The 6137-nt window shown below is 31.4% G+C and overlaps 1 long non-coding RNA gene across 1 annotated transcript; it reads left to right on the forward strand.

Annotated features, from left to right (window-relative positions):
* Positions 1-3959: 3959 nt before the first annotated feature.
* On the forward strand, positions 3960-5643 carry LOC136986304 (uncharacterized). The gene is made up of 5 exons (XR_010882455.1): positions 3960-4047; positions 4839-4968; positions 5034-5179; positions 5347-5476; positions 5548-5643. It is a non-coding gene; the product is annotated as an uncharacterized lncRNA (long non-coding RNA).
* The last annotated feature ends 494 nt before the right edge of the window (positions 5644-6137 follow it).

The following is a 6137-nucleotide window of genomic DNA, read 5'->3' on the forward strand; positions in this document are numbered from 1 at the left end:
TGTACATTTCTGAAAATGAGAAATTTTTCAAGCTGAAGAAGCCATTGCTGTATTGCTGTCAATCCTGTTTTGGTTTTGTACATGCAAATCTTAAAAATGCCATTTCATAAAGAAACATTTAAAAATGCTGTATTTTATATTAAATAAAACATTCTGTACATTCTTGAGTTTTACACTGAAGTTTTTCTAATTTCTTTTTTCTATTTTACAAGATCCCAGTGTTTTATTTCCCCCCCAAAAAACCATGTTTTAAATGTTTTAAAACATTTTTTTCAAACAAATGTTTTAAATCCGATGCCTATATTTTAAAACATGTTTTAATTAACGTTTTAAAACATTTTTTTTTTAAATCATGCCAACCCTGCTTATGACTATTAGTAACACAATTTGAGCTCGAAACCCAAGTTGAGCTTGAAACACGGTTTAACTTTGATAAGAATGACAAATATCTGGTTGTCACTTTTCTTGACCCGCGTTTTAAAACAAGTTTCCTGGGATTAGTTCAAACGCAAAAAGCAAAACAAAAAGTTCTATTAGAAGCTCTGAAAATTAGTTTGATGAGTCTACTAGTACCGATGATGATTCTTCTCCACTTCGTAAGAAAAGAAATATCAGTGAAAATGATGAAACCATTGAAATACACGACAGTTTCTGGAACTGTTTTGAAGAAATCGCTACAGAAAATATGCAAAATGATGAGGATGTGGAGAAGAAAAGTGCTATTGCAAATGAGATTGATTTTTATATGAAAACTGTTCGCCTAGATCGGACGACAGACCTATACAAGTGGTGGTCAGCAAACGCAAAACAGTATCCAAGCCTGACAGAATTCGCAAAGATTTATCTATCGTCTCCCGGCAGTAGTGAGAAGCTATTTTCAGAAGTAGGTATAGTTTATGAGGAAAAGCGTAATCGTTTGCTATCAACAAATGCTGAGAAAATTGTTTTTATCCATCATAACTTACCACTGATAGATTTTAAGTATTAAATGTAATAATTTGAAATTAAAATAAATACATTTTTGAGTAATATGTGCGTTTTTTCTCCCATGATTTAGTATTCGGTATTCGGCCGAATACCGAATATTAAAAAAAGTAGCCGAATAGGCCGAATACCGAATAGTAGCCGAATATTCGTAGCATCACTAGTCGACATACTTTTGCTGTCCCACACTCCGATAAGTCGTCACCCCCTCCTGAAAAAATGAATTTACTCCGCGCGTTGGTGCAAACTCATTTTTTTTTTTTTTTTCAGGAGGAAACTCGATTTACTTACTAATATATAATTAATATATTATTATTATTATTAATTATATATATACATATTAATAAAAATACCTTAACATTTTATGTATTTTTATGTATAAAATAATAACAGATAAACAAAAAGAAAATATACAATCTGCATCAATGTCACACCAGAATCCAATTTTACATTTTCTCATGCCAGAGGCATTAAGAATCCTTAGACGTTACTTGCCAACAATTGACAATTGCGAAGATGATGTTTTAAAGGCGTTCGTGATCGTTGAAAAAGAAAGTCGAGACAGTTAAGTGCTCAAAACAAACAACACTAAACGAATTTTTCAGTTTTTCATCTACAGAACAATTGTAAATGGAGGACACAATGTATTGTAAGCCTATACTACTATATAACGCACTACTGTATTTTATTAATTGTAGTATTGTGTTTTTTTTTTCAACTTCGCTTTAGTCGTCACATCGGATAACTCGACACATTTCACTTCCCCTTGGGGTGTCGACTTATGCGGAGTCGACTGTATATATATATACACAAACTTTAGTTTATTTTACTGTATGTTCTACTTAATCTCATTTCATAACATTAATTGTATGTAAGACCATAAAACACTTGTAATGCCGCAAATTCGTGTATTCTTACGAAAAAGAAGTATTCTGCGCTTTCATGCCTTCATCTTGCGAGACTTTAATTAATATTTATGTAACTTTTCTTATAACAAATACGATCATCTTTAGAAATCTTATAAAATTTAACTTATATAATTGTTTTTTGAGCTGTAGAAAATAATTTGTATAATTTTTGAAAATATTACACCGAATTACTTCTTACTTTTTACGCTTAGGAATTGAATCTGGAACAGAATGAATTAATTTTCGACATTTCTTTAAATGAAAACATAAACATTCCACATAAACATTACACAGCTAACTATTCAATGCAGTTGTGAAAATTCGAACCCACCGGAACCAAAACGCTAATAATAAAATATTTTATTGTTTGGTTCCCACGGAGAAAACATGAATCATGAGGAACAACATTCGAATAATGCTGGTTGGTGAAACCGAGAAACGTGACCGAGACGATAAAAGGGCGACGAGAGAGGAAAGGGGGTCGGTTACATAGTGTCCGTCCGATCGACTGCAGGTCGGTTACGTAGTGTCGCTTTGACAGTGTGTGTGCGTCCCAAGTCCCGAGGGAACCCGACATCTACGAAGGAATACCTTGCCGAGGATACTTTAGCTGGTAACAAGAGCGACTCGGATTAAGAGGTATGACTTCCCCAAAGTCGTGTAAACTCTCCCTCCGCGTATCCGAACTTAGGCGACAGTAGCTCGCTCTAATTGTATCTGTTGCTTTAGTCTTAATAAATCGTTGTTGTTGTTATTATACGTTGTTGATGTCCTTTATTCGAGTATCGCCGCCGCTCTACCGTCGGACCCATCCTCTTCCGCACTCTCACTCGCGTAACGCGTGACGCGTAACAAAACCGAGCCGCCATCTTGACGTGGGCAGGTCTCACGGACCTGTTAGCTGAGAAAAAGGAGGTGCGACTCCGTCCACCTCCCGGCACCCACACAGTTATTGCCGGAGTTTTGCGTAAATATCAAACAATTAACTCTTTTAAATCATTTTTACAATAGCATCAAAATATTCTAATTTAACAAATTGAATTTAATTAAAACTCTCACAATTTTTATTTTTATTAATTTATTTGCGATATTTGGCAACTTATTCTACTCAGCTCATTAATGAGTTCGTGTATGCTCATGTATTGATTAATTTTTTTACAGTATAATGTCAGTTGTGTGCTAATAAGATATAACTAGTTTGAAATTACAGCTGCCAAGATTTATCTGAATAGTATTTCTTTTATGTTGTTTTCTTTATTAAAAAATGAGTAAATTAATTGCTTTAGGCATACATGAGAGCGGACATCTTGGCATCGATCCACTGATTTTTGAAAACTGCTGGTAAATATATATATATATATATATATAAACTTTTAGTTTATTTTACTATGTGTTCTACTTAACTTCATTTCGTAACATTGCAAGTAGAGGGCTATTCTACTCTATGTAAGACCATAAAACACTCGTAATGCCGCAAATTACGAAAAAGAAGTATGCTTCACTTTCTTGTCTTCATTTTGCGAGGCTTTAATTAATATTTATGTAACTTTTCTTATAACAAATACGATCATTTTTAGAAATCTTATAAAATTTAACTTATATAATTGTTTTTTGAGCTGTAGAAAATAATTTGTATAATTTTTGAAAATTTTACACCGAATTACTTCTTACTTTTTACGCTTAGGAATTGAACCTGAAACAGAATAAATTAATTTTCGACATTTCTGTAAATGAAACATGAATATAAATTAGGAAATTTTATATTAGGGCTACGCCTTAATTTACAACATATAAGTGTTAAGGCTTTATATATCAATATTTACACGGAAAATATATTTACCTCGATTTGACCTTGAGTTTTTTATGAAGATATTGTAAGAATAAACAAAAGATAAAATCTTTGTCTTTAATTACGAGAAAAAGAACGACATATACATATATTATATATTAATGACAATATAAGAGTCTACAAAATATAACAGCATGAGAACACTTTAAAATGTTTTTGTAGAGGTAGGACTTCAAATCGAAGCTGAATGACGTGAAATCGAACAGGTCTTGATATCTATCGATATATTTTGTATACTCGTAGTATATTCGGTACATCTGATTATAATGAAAATATTCATTTTATGTGCAATTTTCTTAACAATAGGTATGTATTCAAATCAATTCTATATTTCATTTTATGAGACGGAACTTAATACATAATTAAGTTAGTATGTAAAATTATTTATGAATTTTTAGTTAGGAAGGTGACAAGTAACATAAATTCTTTAACTTAATACTAATTATCAAGTAGACAGAAGAACTTTTATGTACGAGATGTGTTCCAGCATTTTCTGGAATGGATCAAAACCTTTTAAGATATAAAAAAATTATTTAATATTATTCTATGTAATTCTTGAGTTTCAATATATTGATTCGTCTTTTATGAGTTCTATTAACTGTTCTTTTAAATTTTTAAAATATTTTTTATCAAACGATACGTAATGATTTTAACAGTTATCTGTGGGCTAGCTTTGTCTTGATAGAGTATCGATTTTATTGCATCTTTCAGACCGTTTTAGGCGAATTTCTTCGGATAATATTATAAAACGTTAAGATAAACATGATTGGTTATTTGGGCATCAAGATTAGACCTAAACTCCTATTTGATTCTTTTTTTCTATAAAAATAAAAAGTATTACAAGCAATAAAATATAAATGTTTCTTGTCTAAACATTGTAATATGAAAACGTTATATCAAGAAATATGTATATTCTGTAAAGTTTAGTTATTAAATACCAAAAGCCATTCTACCGGGATACGTTAAGCAAGGAATGCTTCTACGATAAAGCGAGTTATCTGAAAGCCAAGATACTGCTAACTTTTAAAAGGACAATTCGTTTGTACTGTATTGTACTGTACGTTAAATGATATGTTGTAGTCTTATATTTAATTAAGGTGCATCAAAAACTACTGACAGATGCAGATTGCAATTGATGGCTGACTGTGTAATGACCGTGAGTGGTTTTGTCAAAAAACTGGGAAATCCATTTCCAAGTAATGAAGAAGAGTTGAAGGAACAATGTCGGTGAGTCATTCACATATAAATTTTTGCAATAAATTATAAGAGAATTAATATTTTATTTTGTAAAGAATATTCGAAGAAGAGCGTAATTGTATGTACAACTTCTCCCATAATTGCATGACTTCAATGGATAGAATAGTGGGAGATTTTATTCTAACTGGAACTGGACAAAAGATGAAAGATTTTTGTGACCCACAAAAATAGCTTTATAAAGGTAAACACCTTTGCAACATAAGTATTTGTTCTTACTTTATATCCTTTACATTCATACCATTCAATTTTAATATTTCCATTGATTGATTGAAACCACTGATTAAAAACATCAATACGAAAATTTAAACGCAATTTATAAAAAATCCCTGTTTATAAATTCCTAACCAGATTATGTGAAAGAAACATCCTGCATAAAGTCTAATTTCGAAAGAGTCGAATCGTGTTTCGAAGAAAATCTGAATTCTCTAGTGACTTTGTACCAAAGTTCATCGACAAACAAGATTTTAACATTTTGCTGGTAAGCATTTTTTCAAATTTTGTTTGACGTATTTAGTAAGTTCATTAATTCAATGATTACTTTTTTTTAAGCGGATTAAATCGTTTGAGAAGTTGTATCGTGGATTCTTACGAAGACAAATGCAACGAGAAGGTGGTCACGTTAATGGAATTACAAATGGAATTTCTCTTCACAGAATGGGTTTTAGATATGTGCAATCCTTATTCTAATCTAAAAAACGAATGTCTGGTTATAACTACAAAATATAATTCAAAAGAAATAAGTAAATCAGGTTTTTTAATTAAGTATCTCGCTCCTTTCAGTTGAGTGTTATGCCCCATTTCAATAATGTTCTATCCGTTAAATATATATATATATATATATATTGAACAAAAATCAGAAATTGAATAAAATGGGGATATATATGTATATATATATATATATCCCCATTTTATTCAATTTCTGATTTTTGTTCCTTTTGCCCCGTGAGAATCAAGAGGGCCCAACGCGTGTTCGACCAGGCCAACAACGAAGGCAGTGAGGACTGACACATCCAAGACAGTTCACTCATAAATAGTGTTTGGAATTATTTACCGAATTCAATTCCTCGAAGCGGTAAGTTGAGCCGTTATCGACTGGGCCGCCCGGTTGTCTTTTGAATTGTAAAATTTATGACATGAAA

This window comes from Centruroides vittatus, unplaced genomic scaffold (assembly GCF_030686945.1).
Source record: "Centruroides vittatus isolate TY-2023 unplaced genomic scaffold, ASM3068694v2 scaffold_1015, whole genome shotgun sequence".
NCBI classification, from domain to species: domain Eukaryota; kingdom Metazoa; phylum Arthropoda; class Arachnida; order Scorpiones; family Buthidae; genus Centruroides; species Centruroides vittatus.